Source organism: Amblyomma maculatum, chromosome 7, assembly GCF_055883805.1.
Source record: "Amblyomma maculatum isolate TAMU_Amacu chromosome 7, ASM5588380v1, whole genome shotgun sequence".
Taxonomy (NCBI): Eukaryota; Metazoa; Arthropoda; class Arachnida; order Ixodida; family Ixodidae; genus Amblyomma; species Amblyomma maculatum.
In genome coordinates this window covers 131,360,202-131,380,089 of record NC_139350.1, presented here as the reverse complement: position 1 = coordinate 131,380,089, position 19,888 = coordinate 131,360,202, and the positions used below count along the sequence as shown (strand labels likewise).

Here is a 19,888-nt window from a genome sequence, read left to right as displayed (position 1 = left end):
AGTTACCGCGGTCGTACGAGCCGATGTTTTCACAAAGTCAAACATTTTTTCGAGATCGTTTCTTGTTCCAAGAAGTCCACGGGTGAATCCACTCGCTCGCATGGGTTTCGCTGGCGCGCGCAGAAATGCCGTCAAGACACGAAAGACGCACCCCACGAATCACGAGTTGAATACTGCGGCTCAGTGCGGCGCCCGCACTCACGACCGCGCACATGGCGAATGCTGCACCGGCTGCTAGCGCCCCTAGCGGATGACGTCACGTGCATACCTTCTATATGTAGTCGAAAATTTTTATGCCAACTGTGCTTCTAGTTACATCTCTTGGTTTTATCCCCCCCCCCCCCCCCCCCTGCAACGCATTTTGAAATGCCCCCTCTAATTTTCCAACTTTTTATCAAGCAACAACTAGTGTTTTTCTCACCATATTAAGGCAACTAATTGTCGCTCAAGTCTTCAAAACTTTCAATCGTGGTCAGATACAAAGACATGAAAAATTGTCGAAACGTACATTTCGCGCATGCGTACACTAATGCAATGGAGACGGAATTAGAAGCAGACAGCGTACGCACTAGTAGATTGGTAAGCAGAGCTTTGTAGAGACGATATACTCACCCTTTTGGTGAAGTTCACGGTTCTGAGTCGAGAGATTTGGTGTGCCAGCTGCTTCAAGTTTGCTGTACCGCCTTCTAGATGCGGGCAGAGGTGGCTAGGCAAGAACGCAACAAGCAGACGGGACGAGAGCGTCCGGAAGACTAAAAAAGTTTTATTCTCGGCCAAGGTACAAATCACGTGTACAGAATGACCTCATGCCAGGGCGCGCGTTGTTCAAACTTCACAGTCATAAACACAACCCGGCACGCCGCGCGAATTTCTGAAGGATCGCATGACGGCTCGGTGCGCACAACACATCAAGAGCTTCCTGCGTCGTATCCGGCACTCTGAACTTACGCCGCAGCAAAGCTTGAGAACCACATGTGGCACTGTTTACTGTCGGAGGCTTCTCGTTTGTTTGGCGAGCATCCGAGGTTTTTATACCTTATATTGAACGTATCTGTAGCTGGAGGCCAGCTCACTGCTCCCCTAAGCAGAACGAAAAAGCTGCAATAATTAAGAAGGGTTGCGTTCCTTCCCCTGCTGGGCCTGCCCTCCTCTCCCTTTTCTAGGCACCAGGAATTTCGCAGTTTACTCCGATCTCCCACCATGCGCCACACTTTCAACTGTTTCGGTGGCCACAGACAATGCTGAAAGCTTTTTCACTGCGTTTTAATAGTCTTTTTCGGAAGCGTGAAGAAATACGCACGTCGGCGCTTCTTTACAAACTAACCGGGCTCCGCCAGTTAGGCGCGTGTCCACTACCGCGCCGGTCGCAACCGGGTAGTCAGTTGGGCCTTGCACGGTTGCACCACCACCCTGTGGGCACTCTCCGCGCCATTGTTGCGATGGTGAAAGTACTTTTCTTTTTCTTTTCGATTATGATAGCATTGACAGTTTTAGTTACCCTGTGTTTTGTAAGCCGCACCAATGACATTGAAATGAAGGCCCTATTTACCTTTTTCTTCTTCTATTTTTCTTTTTTTTTTTTCACTTCCTATATAGCTTCTTCAAGCTAGCCTCTTCCCGCCTCCCAATCGGCTTTTGTTTCAGTTTCCCATGCTGCAGTTCACCGATTGCACAATTACTGCCATTCCCTCCTCTGCTCTTCTTTTTTCTCTTAGGACGTAGTAGTAGCAGCTATGTTTCTTCGGTGCGCTTGACTTCGTCCTTCTCCCTTCTTTTTAAGGTTTTTGTCCCGACCTCCCTCGTTGCTCATACCAAGTTACTCATTAGTTACGTTTTCTCTGAACAGTGCACTTCTATCTTTCGGTGCACCTTTCTAAACTGCCTCAGGTATTCGTAGTAGCGATGGTGGATAAAGTGATGAAATGCATTCTTGTTTTCGACACCATAGTTCTACGAGCCGAACTAAGGACCGAAACAATAGCCCACGAAATAGAGCTCGTGAATTAATACTCCTGCCGGTAATTCCCCTCAGTTCCTTCATCCGCCCAGTCTTCACATGTGAACTTTGGAGTTTCACTCCTGGCAAAATTTAACTTATCAGGGGAAATGCAGCAAGCAGATATCGCTAGGAACAAAACTAGAGCACAAAAGGGAAATCGGCTTATGGAATCATCTGTGCACTAAGTTCGGATACAACTCAAGAACAGATAAGTGAACTGCTGCCCAGTGCGGCCTTCCCACCAACAGCGTTTGTTCGAAAAAAAGAAGAGGAAAACAGAGAAGGAACGCGCCATTTTTCAGAAGACCAACAACAACAACAAACACTCAACGCACAAAAAGAAGATGGAAAGTATAGAGGTTAGATTGAAATTTAACCGATCACTATAGGCCCATTGAAAGCGAAAACATCACAAACAAAGGAAGGTAAACAGGGCCGGCAAGGCGCCACCCGTCGCGGCGCCGACTCGCGCAGTGGCGGATGCACTCAGCAGGCGGGGGATGTCGGGTTACACGCTGTGCCACGCAATCCAAGACGCACGCCCTAGACGCTACACGTGTGGTTTGGTGCGCACGGCCTCCGCCCAGGCGGGAATTTCCGACGCAATAATTCAACCACTAATACCGCAATGCGTCAGCTCATCATCCTGAAGTCTACGGTCGACCAAACTGCATCTGCTGGTGTCGCATTGCATACGGCTGCTATGCACGTGCAATGTGACTTATTGCGACGTCGTCGAACGATAAAAAAGTAATGATTTGCGTGACATTTTTTTCAACAGATATGCTGTTTCGTTTTTTAGTTGCACGTGGCTATGTAGTTGTTTATCCAAATATGTAACTCAACGTGCGAATTATATGCTATTATTTCACTGCCTAGGAAGCTACGCTCTCCGATGGGGCAACTTCCTACATTGCGCAGTACAGCGGCCACTCGTGTTCGGGATGAAACGACAGCCCGACACCAGAAATTGGTGCTATTCATATGGCAGGATGTTTTCCTTTGTTATTGTCCTATTTTTCCAAGGAAAAATGTTTCAATATAGTTGTGATGTTTGCGGTGTGCAGTGGCGCTTTGGAAATAAGCGAGAAGAGCGCTTTACAAGCAGCTATAAAAGAAAAATAACGAAGGTAAGTTGCCAGCAAAAGTGGGTCGGAACCGCACTGCGAACCAGTTCCGAACGGTTCCTTCGATTTGTTCCGGTGCGGGTTCAGTTCAAAAATAGCGGAAAAAATGCGGATTCGGTTCGGTTGCGGTTCCGGACGAAAATTCGGGCTCGGTTCCGGTTTTCGGTTCGGTTCCGGTTCCGGTTCGACACCCTGCCTACCACATAGGTTTCAGCGGATAGAAAACTGGCCACCTAGAAATAATGCTGGTGAATGTAGGCAGAGAACAGTCTGAATAATCAGCCCTCTTTTCCTGACTAAGCAGCAAATATGGCCACGGTTGAAACACACGCATAGCGCTCATTATGTTGCGAGTGACTCTCTTGGTTCACTTCGGCGCAGCACACGCAGGAACGTAGCTCACAAGAGCGCTACAGCATTGCTCTCCCACAAAATTGCTGCGATGCTGAGAAGCATAGCGACAGAAACCAAGACGTAAGTTAGCCTTAATAGTGCAGTCTGCAGTGCAATAGCATTTCCTTTAAGAGGTAGTAATTGTTTACGTCAGCTAGCTGAGTGTTGCTATAATGCACTATTGCCTAGTCAGCTGTATGAGATGGCCACATATGGCATCTAAGTGGTCGCTCTGAAATAACTATTTTAACTAGATCGGAGGTAACGCGCCCGGCTCACGACCCGAGGTATAGCGGCTCGATTTCCCACTCGTAACCATTTTCTTTTAACACATGTAGCTTTTCTTACTTCGTGGGCGCTGAATAATGGTAGAATAACGAAACACAAACTGGTAACCATATAAGGAATTGTACAGTTACGTGATCGTCGTGGGGCGTCAGTAATAACCGTGCGACCTCATGTGGTTGCGACTGCACTACCCTTTCAACCAAGCGACAGCGGTGTTTGACGACAGCTTTAACGGTATTACATTAATATCTTGTTGCGGAACAAAAGTACCTCAGACCTAAAGTTATCATTGCTCTCACGGTCGGCTTTCTGCTGTCCATCTGCCTTGCGCTTTCGTTTTCCGCCGATGTCACTCGCCTTGGCCCTAGAAAACTAGCGGGGCGTCGTTACAATCCAACAGGCGAAACACAGTGAACCGATCAAGCCACGCCTAGTGGCCACGCTGAGGAAATGGATTCTAAACTTTATAAAGTACCTGGGACTTAGGTCTTCACGGGGCGGCCTATGGGCAGCAATTAAGCCCGTTTCCAGACAGGATAACTCCGATAACCTTTGCAACTACCTCTGATGGGACAGACGCGGGTTACAGTATTCAAACGGTTCCAGCGGATTAATCTCCAATGACGCAGTGGTATAAATAAAGTTTGGTTCGCAATCTCCTAACCAGTATTTTTTTTTACTCCTCACAGTCTCGCACTCCCTACCAGTCCACATCCCTTTTCTACTTTTCCCTCACATTCTTTTTTTCTTCTCTTCCTTTCTAACTATGCTTAAAGGAGAAGGTCGCGAAAAAGAAAAAAATTGGAAGCTTCGCATTGAATTACTTCGTACGTCTTCGAGGCCGTTAATTTATTCGTGTTGCACGGGGAATATTTAGTAAGGCCGCTGAACGGTGTTTATTATGAAGCTGTATCGCACGTCGAAATTCGAAAACTGCAATAGGCAGCTTCTTAACTGGACTGAACCGGAACGCTACTTGACAGATCGATATTAAGCAATATGTATTGGAAATGAAATGTCCTCACTACAAAACAAATAAGCATGGTGTAAATCAGAGGAGTATTTTGGACCCACTGTTTTTCAATGCTTACGTAATGACCTTGTATCTTTAGATAACACCATAAATTATGTTATATATGCCGACGACACCAGTACATTTTTCACAGGAAATAATGCAAATGACCTTGTTCAACAAACCGCAAACATATTCTTAGACAAACTATGTAAATCGCCAAACGTAAACAGTCTAAAAATGAACTGTTCCAAATCAAAAACACTTCTCTTTCAAGCTAAACAAACTAAGGTTCGCATTTATCAGCTGAAGGGCAACAATACTGAAATCGAAATTTCTTTCTCGGCAAAAACACTAGGAATCGTTTTTCATGAAAAAATGCTTTGGGATTTTCACACAGATAGCATAAAAACTAAACTGTGTAAAGCATTAGGTGTGTTGAGAAAAGTGCTGCACTTTTTACCTGTCCCTCAAAAGTTTTTACCTGTCCCTCTATAACACGAGTTTTGCATCTCATCTGATTTATTGTCATTTTGTTTGGGGTAATGGTACCAAGAAATCAATGAATAGGTTGGTTACTTTACAAAAACATGCCCTTCTAGCAATTGCAAAAGCTCCATACAATTCCCACACTTCCGATCTATTCCGTAAATACAAGATTGCTAAACTTCCTACCCTCTACGAGCATCAGTTGTTAGCATCCCTGAAATCGGAAATCCATAAAAATAGAACAATATTACGGGTTTCTGCCAACCTACAGATTAACATGTCATCTCGTTCCACCCGCCATCATGAACATTGGTACATTCCACGACCACGTACAAACTATGGTCTCCAGATGATTCAAAACACCCTGCCAAGTATACTGAACAAATACAAGCTAACGGACGAGAAGCTGCGTATTCTAACGAAGAAAAAAATACTTGAAATTACTAACCAGTACTGTACAATCTGACTGTATTTTTGAATGAATGCATATTTTCCTTCTTTTTGTTTGTTCCTATTTGTCTTAGTATGTATATTTTTAGCTAATATGCAGTGGTTACTACTTGTTATTCTTCCCATTATATATGTGTAACGAGCTTCCAAACTGGCGTGACTGATGCCATGTTGTTTCGGGGAGACGGGGCCAGTCAAGCAGCTGTTGATGCAGCTTTTATCCCGTCACCCTAGCCACACTTTGTACATCCCCTGTACTTGTTGTGGGAAATAAACTAAAACTGAAACAGACTACCCGTTTCGTACCCGAGTGCGGCGACCGCGTATCGAAGGAGGCGAAACGAAAAGACCTCGGTGTGCTGTGCGATGCGAAAGCAGTGTGTTAAAGATCCCCAAGTCCCAGAAATTATTCCGGAGCCCTGCGCGAGCGCATCTCTTGCTTTCTTTGTTCTTTCACTTCATCTTCCTCCCTCCGTTACGACGCGGCTCAGGTGTCCACAGGAAAAACTGAAGTGCAATGACAGATACCACGCCTTTCTCTTTCTTTGAAAGAATATGCATTTCTTTTTTTTTTTTTACTTGGAGAGCGCCTTTCAGCACTCATACTCAGAAATTTTAGCCAGACATTTTAAGGAAACGTCCTTTGAGATAACTTTGTTACACATTGTATAACCACACAATAACAATCAATATATCTGCAGATCCTCTCTTCACACGCTTCTACTTTCTACTAGTTATTTTGAGAAACCTGTCCTGGTATTAATAAGCTTCATACTATTATCTTACTATTTTCTACAGTTGCCTCGATTGACCTTAAAACGCTACCTTTGGTTTTCTACGGCAGTCCTAAGCATTCGTTGGCAGCGCAGAAGACACTTCGGGCGCCAAGAGTTTTCGGAAGCTTAGACCATTTGTATCAACGTGTTTGTAAATTTAGGGTACAAATTCTCAGCCCATTGATTTTCTACTGATTGTGGCTAAAGGAAAACGATGTGCTAATCAGTAAATTTTCAATACGCATCGGAAACATGGGTGTTTGCCACCGAATGCGAATAACATGTCAATATTCCACAGTCGACCCACTATTAAAAGGTGTCTCAAAAGGCTGGGCTTGAAAATAAACAGCAGGTGAACGCCTAACTCATCAAATGCGGCCAAAGAAGCGGGGCGAGCTGCTGAGCTGCGAAAAGCGGCCGGCGATGGCGGGCGCTCCTCAGGCCGCGATTTCAGCCGGGGAGGCCAAGTGCGTTGCCGAGATCGAATAACACAGGCGGCCAAAGGAGGGGTACGTTCAGCACCCGAAAGGGTTGACCAATACCCGAGCTCGGATGTATGAGCCTTCCCAGAGAACAGCGTGTGCGTTTAATGAAATGCATTCCGCACTCACTTGTCCTCTCGAGCTACGAAAACAGGCATCATATTGTTTACGCGCGTTCTACTCTCGTACCGGAATGAGGGGCGAGAACAATTTTTCCGTCAGAGAAGTCCCGCTTTGGAGCAAGTCTTTGGGGTCAGCGGTGACTCTTGTTTGTAGCGGTTGCCACGTCTCTTAGGGGGCATATAGGAACGGTCGCCGAGTTTGCCTTTGTATATTTTTGCTCATCTCAAAAGCAGCGTATCTTAATGCACTCGTGTTCTACGTGAAAGCAAAACGCTGTTCAGCTGCATAAAACCGAGCCTATGCGCGATCGCAAGTCAGAACTTTGTGCTTATCGTAGCAAAGTCGTTGCCGTCACCAGCGCCACTCGGTCTGTGCGGCACAATGTAGTGGCGGACGTCAATTATGTTGCCAAGACAAAATATGTCAAGTATTTTAGGCCGGTTATTAAATGTTGTACAAAAATTAAAATAATGTGGCGTTGAATTTATACATGGCGCTCTAATTACGCTGCACGAGTAAGCATCTGCGATTCAGTTCATTTGAATGAGATGATGACGAGAACGACGATCGCGAGAACGCGAAGTCACGAGCTAGGGTTCCGACCATTATGGCGTGATTGCATTTCTTCGTGGTACCATTTCGGGTCACAGCTTAGCGTCCCACCGCTTCTCTTCTTTAGCTTAGCGGCAGCTAGCTCGTCGGCAGACAAAGCTGTCCTGCCTGCACCACAGGTGAGACTTCTCACAGGCTTCATTGTGTCAGTTGTGCTTATGAGGGCACCTGCTTGACGTAGTGGCTTTATTTTTTCTTCCGTTTGTTTAAACCTGTTTGCAGGCATTCCGTTGCGCCTTGTCCTGCTAGAGAGCCATGGTCATTTCTCATGGTTCGGATTCCTCGGACTTCGACACAGCGGTCAACGGCAGTGAAGTACGACCCGGAGCCATGTGGCCGCTCTCACATTGCAAGGCTGGTATGCTTCGTAACCGCTGACTGTAGACATCGCCTGCAACAGGAAACTGGCTATAAAGTTCGTGATCGTCTTCACAGGGCTCGGCGTCGGTGAGCATCGAGACAACTACCTTCGCACTCGCTGGCATGCCATTAGGCTGCACCCTTTTCTGTTCATTGTCCAGCTTCGCCGAAAGACAAAGTTCCAGGGAACATTCGTTTGTGCCGGAAACAAGCCCGACGACAGCTACGCGGTTAAAAGGTGAGTTCATTTTGTCAGTCATGTCCACATGCTTCGTTTGTACCGCAGTCACGCAAACCTTTTGCGCAGTGCTGCTCTTTTATTAGCTCGGCAATCTGGGAGTGTTTATCGCGCCTGCTTGCTGGCATGCTTCGCCGATAGTGGGCGCTAAAAGGCTTTGCATTCGGCGGGTTCTAAGAAAGGTGATGCCGCTGTTAAAAGCCGTTCAGCGATGTTTGAGATAGATGTGTATGCTTAAAAAGTACTCTATTCTAAAACAAAACAGATCGAAGGGCCACCTGCCACGGTTGGTAGTTGTCAGAGTGGACAGTAGGAAACCCTATTCCCACATTCAGGGCCGAGCGAGAGAGTGAGAGGCAACGTGACTCTTAGTGGCAGTAAGCAGTGGAGGAAGAGCGCAGATGACCGAAACCGGATGTTTGCTTCCGGGCCGGCGAAACTGGGAGGACGGCTACGCGAAGAGTGGAGGGTATGACGAATGTTGAATAATGCGCAGCCACACGGTGGTGCTGCGAGAATTAATGTAATTGTGACTACCGTAAAAGCAGAACGTAATTAGGGCGAAAACAGAGGATTGGCGAGACACTAGCACGAGAATGAATGGTACAAGAGCATTTACGACTGCGGAATTAGGGGAGCAAAGGGGGAGGATTTAAAGGCGGAAGCGTAAAGTTGTAAGTGGGGGAGGAGGGTACAGCGAAGGCAGGAGGGAGGGTTCTGCCTCAATTCGCGACGCCTCGTTGTGCCTTGGTCAAAAAGCGTCAAGAAGAGAAATGTGCCCACGCTACCCACGCGACGGTCGAGAAGCGGACTCTTCCCGTTGCTGTGAGGACCTCACTCATATATAGACTTCTTCATTTAGGGCCAGCAACTCATGCCACGTCTGATATTAAAAGCCTTCGATGAGAAAAATAAATATCACTTTAAAATGATTATGTCAGCGTATGATTACATGTGGGTAAACGTAGGCTAGTATCTAGCTGCGTATATACATAGTATGCCTGCTTCGAACTCTTTACCTCAGCATATTGCGAAGTCATATAACCGAAAAAACTACGTTCAGATTTCGCATTACCGAGAATTGTAATAGTCTGCCATTTATTTCTCTCCCAACTCCAACATGCTAGTAGTATCGCAGGCTCGACTTAAACTGTCATCATTGGCAGCGCCTTTATTTTGGAGGGAAGGAGAACGCAGTTAGGAGGAAGGTCTTTGCCTAAGATGCACCACAGATTGGCGTCGTGATTCTCCTGACGTGTTGCACGGGCAGCAGTGCGTGAGCCGTACTTGTTTTGGTCCCGTTTCTTACAGTCTGCTGGCAATGTTGACTACCTAAAGAAAGCGTCAAAGCGAGTGATTTCTCTCGTTTCGTGAGCCTCTCCGTACGACGTTGCATTCGCTGAACTATTTTTCGTGTCGCTGTTGAGAAAAGGAGAGACGCAGTAACTGTTGCACTGAGCGTGCTTTCCTGCGCCGCATTGCGAGAAAAGAGATGAAGGCAGTGAACGAACGAACAGAAATAGTCGCCGTAGGGAATGCTTCCGGTGTAATTTTGGACACCCGAGGCTCTTTATTGCACTGACAGCGCAGAGTAATCTAGAGTCTCCTGGACATTGCCGTCGCCTAAATACTAGTGCCACCATGAAGTGACTTCGTGAACCACTTAGCCTCATCCACGGATAGAGGCGGGCTCCCGTTGCGTTGCTTTTGACATAAAATACGATCGATGGACAGCCATACCTTGCTTGCTCTGTAGGCGCGGAAATCCCCGTATGCGATATGCACTTTAAACCAAAATACACCCTTAAGGGTGGATATCAGTCTATACCTAACACCCTTCAGAAAGGGTAATTTTAGGTTGAAATGTACCCTTATAAAGGGTAATTTTTCATAATTTTTCCCTTTTGCAGCAGAAACCAGGAAAGGTGTTTTATGCCAGTTATATCCTTTCACAATGGGTGTAAAAAACATTTTTACCTTCGCACCCTTTTTTTAATTTTGCACTTTTATACCGTCCTTTTCGTTTTGGAAATTTCTTTACTACGTACTGCATGGCCAAGCAATGCTCAGTGAAATGATCAAGGCCTTGCACTTCCCAAAATATCCAGTATGTGCTGCAGACAACACAGCTGCTTTCTCTTGGTTCCAGAATGTTTAAAACATGTCAAACATTCAACGAGAATGAACACACATAAAACTGTACTCTTGGAAAACCATTTATTGAAACCATTCAGGGGACATGACAGACAGATACATGCTATCAAAAATATGACTTTGGCTTCAAGGCTAGAAGAGCAGATTCTCAATGGCAAGAACAATGTGCTTTACCACGGTCTGGTCTTTAGCCAAAAGCAATTTGATGTGCTGCTATGAAGCGAGGAATGATGTGCATCAGGCCTTTGTTACATAAACACCTAAAAATACCTGATCAAGTATACAAACAGCCAGTGTGCTGCCATTCATGCTATAGGGCCTTCTATGATGTCTGGAACTCTGAGTACAAAATTAAAAAAAAATATCTTGTGCCTCTGCGAGGATGATGCTGGTGAATCCGATGCATGGTGTATATAGCTTCTCTTTGTCCTGAATAAGAAACAAAAAGGAAGAACAGAAGTTAAAATGTTCACTATTTCTACAAATGACAGCATTGTTACCATCTGCTGGCTTACAAATTTGTATCAGCAAAACCTGTTACTACAGTTTAATAAAATATTTCACACTTTAGAACCTGCAAGGCACAACAAGCAGCCCATCTTCAAAATTTCTATAAAAAAACTGTCTAAGTCTCAGGTTTTTCTTTTTTTAATACCAGTCTATAAGCCCTTTTAATCAATTTTTTCCTGGCTATCATATTCAGTGCAGTGTTTCGAACAGCCAGATCAGACACAAATGTGTGGAACATTGTGGCACTGGTTCAAGTACCTTGGTTTTTGTCCCTCTTCAGGCACCTATATGTAGAAGGCATTTTTTATTGAGTGCAAAAATCCTACTGAATAAAATATGTTGTACCAATAGCCAGATCTAGTATGGGTCCTGGTCACATATATAATTAAAGAGTTCTACTTATGCACATTACCATTGGAACTTAGTCCTGAAGAGGAACCGTCTTTGCCAAAGGTAACCAAGCAGCAGAGTCTGCTTCTCAGCCGTGTGGCAGTAAATTCATTCTACATCTGAAGCTTTAAATATGTGACAACTTAAGACCAGAGCCTGGCCTCACTTTTTAACGAGTTGTGATCATCTGGGAATATTTAATGGCTTTTTAACACAAGTGAGAAGCAAAACATGCTGCTCGGTTACTTTTGGCAAAGACGGTACCATCAAAACTGATGCTTCATTCTCATGCACAGAGGAATGTGATTACTATCTTCAAATGTTTTTGCATAGCTGTGCTCGAATAATATGTGCAAAAATACAAAATAACATGAGTTCAAATCTAAAATGCACCTTTCAGGCTCCACATAATAATTACAAATATTATAAATTAAATGAGACTACGATTTCTTTCAACAGTATATGAGGGCAATATTCCAGTTAGCACACACTGTGTACAGCATAATGCTAGCTTAACTCACCAAAGGCACAGAAGTTGCTCCCTTTGCTTTCGGTTGATCCAGATGTTTGGACAGCAAGCAAAAGATGCATGCAGCTTGGATGTCTGTAACATAAAGACACAAAAATATGCCAAATTTGAGGTTTTGGTCCAGTCTTGGTTTAGAAAGAACAAGGCACTATGAAATCTGGCAATAAGATCTTCTGAGCATCCTACTGCTCACACCAAAAGCCAGAGCTGCATCAGTGAAAATACTGAGAGCAGGAATAAAATTTTCTGAAGGTGATATGATTTGGAAGCTTACAAACTGTGACTAAAATGTATGCATTGCCCTAGTAGATGGCCACACATTCATGTCACGATATCAGAGGAGCCATTCTATCACTAGGGAGTTTCCCTCTAATGGTGCTTCAGCCGCAGCGCTAGAATAAAAGATAACAGTGATGCATTCAAGCCTGATCATGTGCAGAAATTCAGAAGCATTCAAGTTCCGTGCCTCGTTCCATTATGAGTCCTGTGTTTTGTTGCCTAGAACCATTACTTAGTTGCCCTTTCTATCGTTGAAATTATGCCATCAAGAAACCAAAATCCGGGAGTGGCCCATTGAATCTGGTGATCACAGCTGAGTCAGTTATACTCAAATTAAGCTAGACATAAAATCTGGATAAATTTGGATGAGGTCAAATTTCAGGAATCCTGAGGTTGGCCAAGTTTTCGACATGGCCCACCTAAATTTGAAAGTCATCGCAGAATTGGTCACACTCAAATAAGATTAGACACCAATTTTCGACAAAATTGCAAAAATTTAAATTTCAGATGGGACCAGTTAAATTGCGTTATACCGGGGTGATGACTGTCGAAGTGATCACAATGACGTTGATGATCGTATAGGGCGTCAGTGGAACGAAGAGCGCCAAGCTCCTTCGTCCGCTCGTCCGGCGACACGTTGCGAGTTGGAGACTTCTTCAATATATATAAGCTGTTTATTTAAGACAGCCAAAGGCAGACGTACAGGGCGGTTAAAACGACGGCAATCCAGAGGCGGCCGAGACCCAGCGCGCTCCCCCCTATTTCGCGCCAAAACCTCCCCTTAAATCAGTTTTCCCAGGTTTCTGGGGCACCGCCTACGCATCAATCGCAGTACTACCTCTGATAGCCAATCCGGGAATTTAGTCAAACTGAAATAGGCCAATGGCGTGTCGGGGCAAACGAAGTTGTTTTTATTTTTCAGCCCCGCACGTTTCCTCGAAACTGTGGGATGCTTAAACACATGGCTACAGCCCCGCGGACCGACACGGAAAAGCACTTAACGAACAAAAGCGTCGCGCAGCAGGAGCCACCCGTGCGGTCCAAGGAGCAGTAGCCATAGTAGCGGTCCCCATCCCGTCTCCATTTCTGGGGCATCCGCGCGCCGCATCAAAGCCGCCGCATCCTCGAGGGCCATAAAACACACTTCTCAGACACAGAAGGGCTCGCGAGGACGGTTAGCTTGTCTTCGTCCGAGTCGCACCCCTCGACACAAAACTCAGCCCCCCCCGGCGACGGCCATTCTTTCACCGCGGGTGCCCCGCGGGACGCACACAAAAGAGGGGGACCAAGTCAGCGAGCAAGGGGAGGAGGGGGAACCGGGGCGGCCGAAGGCTCGCAACCTAACAGGACCTGAATTTGTTTGGAGGTATGCACTGAATTCGGCATACTCAAAATAGGTCAGACATTGATTTTCATCAAAATTTGGAGGTCCAGGGGGCCGAATTGTGGAGGTTCCCAATCACCATGTGGTCATCTAAATTGGTCATACTCAAATTACATTAGACAGCACCATAAGCCAGCCTATACACACTAAAGGGCAAAGGCATATCTCCATATTTTTCCAATTAGCCCTTTCCTGTACCAGCTGCATTCATTTGACCCCCGCAAAGTACACCTCATCCACCCACCTAACTTTCTGCCATCTCCTGCTATGCTTTCCAGCCATTGAAATCGTTTGTTACCCTAAGCAACAATCAGTTATCCTATCTGCACAATACATGCCCGGTACATGTGCATTTCTTCTTGATTTCTACAAGAATGTCGTTAACTTTAGCTATTTTTCTGACTCACCGGTCAGCTGCTAGTCAAATCTGCTAGTACTTGCCAAATACACTCCATTATAATCTTATTCTCCTAGCTAATTCCCTTTCATGGTCCGGATCTGCAGTTATTACCTGTCCTAAGTAGACATAATCGCCTACCATTTCCAGTGCTTCACTGCCCATTGTAAACTGCTGTTTCTTCTCGAGGCTGCTAAACATTACTTCAGTCTTCTGCATATTGAATTTCAGGCCTACTTTTCTTTCTGCTTTCCCTGCCTAGGTCACCAAACATCTTTTGTAGTTCATCTCTTGAATTACTTAACAAGGCAACGTCATCAGCGAATTGTAGATCACTTCGGTATTTCCCATCAACTGTTATCCCTAAATTCTCCCATTACAAGTCTGAATACTTCCTCGAAGCAAGCTGTGAATAGTACTAAGGAAGTCGTGTCTCCTCCCTAACACCTCTTTTGTATTGCAATTTTGCTACCTCTTTCATGCAGAATAATGGTTGCTATACAGCCACTACAGATATATTTCAGTACTTTCACATACGGTTTGTCTACACCCAGATTCTGCAGTGAGCAATGCCTGCACGATTGCAGAGGTTTCTATTGGGTCAAATGCTTTTTCTCTATCAAAGAATGCTATGTGTAAGGTCTGGTTGTATACGGAGCATTTTTCTATCAGCTATCCTCTAATACCAGTGCTGCGTCAGGGGACAAAGATGAGAAGGAAGGAAAGACAACCAAAAGTGCAAGCGCTTGCTCCTTACCTCGTAAAAAAAAAAGAAGGAAAAAAAGAAGAACAGACATTAGTCAGATATCCGAATACGAAATTTCATTCATGTGTATTTACTGAACAGATGCATATGCACTTGTTGCTGTTCTTGTCAATAGGCTTCATACAATGTCAATTCATCTTGATGTCTGAAGATAACTTTTGCCCGGTTACAAAGAGGAGCACATGTTTTTTTTTTACATATTAGACACACTTGGCTTGTTCAGGTGAGTCTCAGTAATGTAGGGCTAAATTTGGTGAAGGAGCACCATTCAAAGACGTTTTGCGTTTTAATGAATTTCTCGGTCTGGCCCATATTATAGTTCTTGCCGCATTTAAAAGGTATGTCATAGACTACGCCCTCTTCACATGGCACAAAATGCAACTCATATTCCACTTGGCCGGCTTTTTTTGCTTCTTTTGTTGTTTTCATTCTCTGGCTCTTTTGTCAAAAAAGCACGAAATTTTCCTAGCTTATTAGGAGCCGAAAATAATACCTCAACCGCATATCTAGTGCCAACTTGTTTAAGCCTATGGGATAAATGATGGATGTATGGTATCACTGCATACCTCTTTTTATCTCTACTGGAAGGCCCCTGTGAATCATGTTTACCAAACGACAATCTTTTTCAGGATTTCATTGCAAGCAAGTGTTATCACGTCATTTGGGAAGCCGGCTAACTTTAGCCTCTGGACCTGCTGCTTGAAACTTCTGTCTATAGCGTGGATGCATGATTTAGTAATCGCTGATAAGCATGGCACTGCTATGCCGCACTTAACTATCTTCGAATGCTCTGAATGATAACTAAGTAAAGGCTTTTCCGACATATGTAGAAAGAACCACCAAATTTGATCTTCCTTCTTTTCCAACAGCCAAGATTGGAGCTGATTTACTTTCATATTTCGAAAGTAAACATCAAAATTTGGAAAAAAGTCAAAATACCAGAAAGAAATTATCCCCAATTCCTGAATGTTTGAATGGAAGGGAACGAAGATCATGTTTGTTGTTCCTTTCTACAGTGGTCAGAAAAGCCTTTACTTATTTATTATTCAGGACATTTGAAGATAGTTAAGTGTGGCATAGCAGTGGCATGCTTAGGATCAGCGATTAATAAATCATGCGTCCATGCTAGACAAGTTTCAAGCAGCAGGTCCAGAGGCTCTGGTTAGCCAGCTTTCCGAATCACTTGAAACGCTTGAAATAAAATCCTGAAAAAGATAGTCATTTGGTAAACATGATCCACAGGGGCCTTCCAGCAGAAAGAAAAAGAAGTATGCAGTGATATCATACATCCATCAGTTATCCCATAGGCATAAACAAGTTGACATTATATTGCTGTTTCCAGCTCCTAATAAGCTAGCAAGAATTTGTGCTGTTGTTGACTGAAGAGCCAGAGAATGAAAACAACAATGAAGCAAAAGGAAAAATGCCTGCCAAGTGGAACATGAGTTGCATTTTATGAAGAGGGAAGAGGGAGTGGTGAATGACATACATTTTAAATTTGGCAAGAACTATATAGGCCGAACCGGGAAATTTATGAACACGGACTTACGCCAACACAAAACGCCTTTGAATAGTGCTCCTTCATCAAATTTAGCCCTACATTACTGAAACTTACCTGAACAAACCAAGTGTGTCTAATGTGTCGAATAAAAAAGCATGCACTCCTCTTTTTTTACAGAGCAAAAGTTATTCAGACGTCAAGATCAACTGACAAGGGAATTGCATGATGCCTATTAGGTGTACAAGAACAGCAATACGTACATAACCATCCCTTAAGTAAATATACACGACTAAAAGTTCTTACCTGGATTCCTAATATTTTTTATTTTTTTTTTTGGGGGGGGGGGGAGGGGGGGGAGTAGCACATGCACTTCTGGTTTTCTTTTGTCAGTATAATAGCTGTGTATTTTTCAAATAATCTTCAGTTAGTAGCGCTTGTCGTTCCTGTTCTCTGTCCCCTATCGCAGCACTGGTAAAGTTTTCGAAGATGTACCAACTAACTGAAATGTATGTTTTGCTATGTTATGGATATGATCGATAGTAGAGTGTAGTACCCTTTCCGAAAACCTGCTTGATCTTTTGCTTGACAAATGTCTAAGGTTGACCTAATTTTGTTAGCAATTGCCTTAGTAAAACCTTACATTTAACAGATAGTAAGCTGATTAGTTTATAATTTTCAAGTCCTTGACTTCCCCTTTTTATGAATTAAGATAGTGTTAACAATCTTCCATGATTTCAGTTCTGTTGATGACTCCAGGCCTTACACTTAAAGGGTGGCTAGCTTTCCTAGCATGGCATCCCTCCAGTCTACAACAAATCTGTGTTTACCTGATCCTTCCCAGCACCTTTCCCCCTTTTCATAGTTTCTAAAGCTTTCTCAATCTCGTTCTTCGTCACTGGTGGAACGTTTGATTTATTTTTACTACAGCCTATCTTGCTGTCCTGACCACTTCGGATGATACATAGATTCACCGTTTTAAGGCTGCCCGTTGTTTAGAACATGCTCAATTTTCTTCATGTAATAAACCAAACCAAACTTCTTTACGTCGGATACTTTGTACGTGTTGATTACCTTTGATAGCTCTGCCAGTTTTATTGTCAATTGGTTTGGAAGCTTTTATACTTTGGCATTTCTTAGTCAAATATTTAGTCTCATTAGACAGCTTACCGGTATCTTCTCTATCCTACCACCTACTTCTACCGTGCACCCAGTAGTGATATCACTGAAGGTATCACTCATCATTTATACACAAAAGTTGTCATCTTCGGTTAAAGCTAATATCAAAATCGACTTTGGTCGTATCTGATGAAGTGAAATTTGGGGGTCCAGGGGGCCAAATTCTGGATGTTCCCCATCCCCAATCGGATATGCTGGAATAGGTTAGACATATCGAATATCAGCTCAGTTATCATAAAACCAATGCCTAAAACAACTATGGGCAATATAAGCTTTTATTCACACTCATCATTCTCATAAAGCACCTGTCACTCCTACTTGCTGCCTATGAGCCCAGTCTTGCTCGGTCCACTATTGCTACTTCTATGAACAATGTAAAGTGCATGACTCAATCTTGCAATTTATTCGATATTGCAACTACTCACATTTCTTGTGTCTTGGGGCAATACCCATGCATCAGCCTGGAGAACCACTTTCATGTCCCTGTTGCACTAGCATAAGCCCATCGTTCTTAATAAGGTTGAGTCATTCAGGAACTGCAAAGAGACCAGTATAAAAAAAAAAGGCAAAACAAAGGAGAGATGTTAACTTGCAACAATTACTGCATACAGCAGCACACTTGCATGATTACAATATCCACTCAGGAAGTGCTCCAAATCACAGCTATATATTAGAAACTAGAACCGCAGTAGACATCTGCTCCTATATTTCTCTGAATAATAAGTAAACCCTTGCCAAGGGAGCACTTCATAAGTAAAGCATGATAGTGCAGTGGCAATGAAACCTCACTGCATCAGTGCACGGCGTGATTATAGACTGCCATTTCTTCCGAATTGCTTTGCATTAATTTTATACACTTACAAGTCGTAATGATGTTCCAGGCAAGAAGTGGCCTTGTAGTCAGTTTACGAATAGTCTAATGATTTTCAGTTCAGCCACTTCACACTGATGTCAAACATTTTTTTCTTTATGGTTTAGGGCATTTAATACCCCAAAGCGACTCAGCCTATGAGACACACCATAGTGGAGAGCTCTCAAAATTCTAACCACTTATAGTTAACGCGCACTGACATTGCAAACACATAGACACCTTGCTCTTTTGCATCCGCTGCTAAGTGGCTGCCGCACATTTTGAGCAATCCAAATTTTTTCACCATGCCTTCATGTTTTCCACTGAATGGCAGTCTTAACACTGCTGTGGATGCTGCTATAGCCAAATATCACAAGAGAAATGGCAACTAAGATTAATGAAATACATCCTTCAGGAAACCCAGAACGTGTGTGCATGATAAGAATGGTGCATTACCAAGCCACACAATGCATATATTGGTCCTTTCATACCTTGCAGTTGTGGTGAAGGTATCCAGAGGGGAATATTGTTCAGAAACTACTAAGTCTACCAAGTTTCCCTGTAAACTATGTTAATATGTCAATATGTAATTTTTTATGCGTTAAAGGATGACCTGCGCTCAAAACGATCTTCTATTCATCTATTCTATTCATCAACTGTTTTTTTCAAAATTGTTCCCCCCTGTACAGTATGAGCTGCATTGCTTTTTGAAACTTTTGTTGGTGCTTCTTACTTTGTATTGCATTTGTCTCTTTTCTTTTGGAATTTCATCCTTTGCATGTGCGGCGTAACATAACTCACTCTGTTCAAGTATTTCCTTTCTAGCTTATTTATTCCTTCCTTAATGTCACCCTCCAGACTCGTCAGCAATGCCTTCCTAGAAACTCCGTCTTTTTCTTCCCTGCCTTCAGTGCGATCTGTTTCTCACAGTAACTACTGCTATTCGCAGCTAAGTTGGCATGGCAATTCACTTATAAAATCATCAATTTTCTCCTACAAACACATGCAAACATCCAACCTGCTTCTTGTGCCTATTCATCGTGTACAATGCACTGCACTTTAAGTGCTGCAGCAACATTTTTTATTTTCTTCAGGTTAAGGGATCACCTATTCATCTTGTACAATGCACTGCACTTTAAGTGCTGCAGCAACATTTTTTATTTTCTTCAGGTTAAGGGATCACCTATTCATCTTGTACAATGCACTGCTCTTTAACTGCTGCTGCAAAGTTTTTATTTTCTTCAGGTTATGGGATCACAAGTTCCAAGTTAATATAAGGCCATCTCCAAGGCAGCATCTTTTTGTTCCTTCCCTACTCGCCTTAGTCCTTGGGAAGCAAAAACAAAAACTACACCACTGCCCAGACATTGACATGTTCACTTGTCAAAACATCCACTGGCAGACTGCGGCTGCCCCTCAATCCTTCTTCAGTCTCCTTGATTTTATGTAGCTTATTGCCTTCATTTTGTTCTGATCTATCTTAATGATAGAATACTGATATTCAGGCCATATTAATAGGCAGGCTCTTGGTGCCACACAAATTAGCTCGCTAGGAATGTTATAGCAGCTTCATACAGCAATTGAGTCCAGCTGTGGCTTCATC

General features: G+C 43.7%; 1 long non-coding RNA gene across 1 annotated transcript; it reads right to left on the bottom strand.

Annotated features, from left to right (window-relative positions):
* Positions 1-10,806: 10,806 nt before the first annotated feature.
* LOC146184745 (uncharacterized) lies at positions 10,807-17,961 on the bottom strand. Its single transcript, XR_014708587.1, has 3 exons — positions 17,861-17,961; positions 11,925-12,007; positions 10,807-10,932 (listed from the first exon to the last, which is right to left on the bottom strand). It is a non-coding gene; the product is annotated as an uncharacterized LOC146184745 (long non-coding RNA).
* Positions 17,962-19,888: the final 1,927 nt, after the last annotated feature.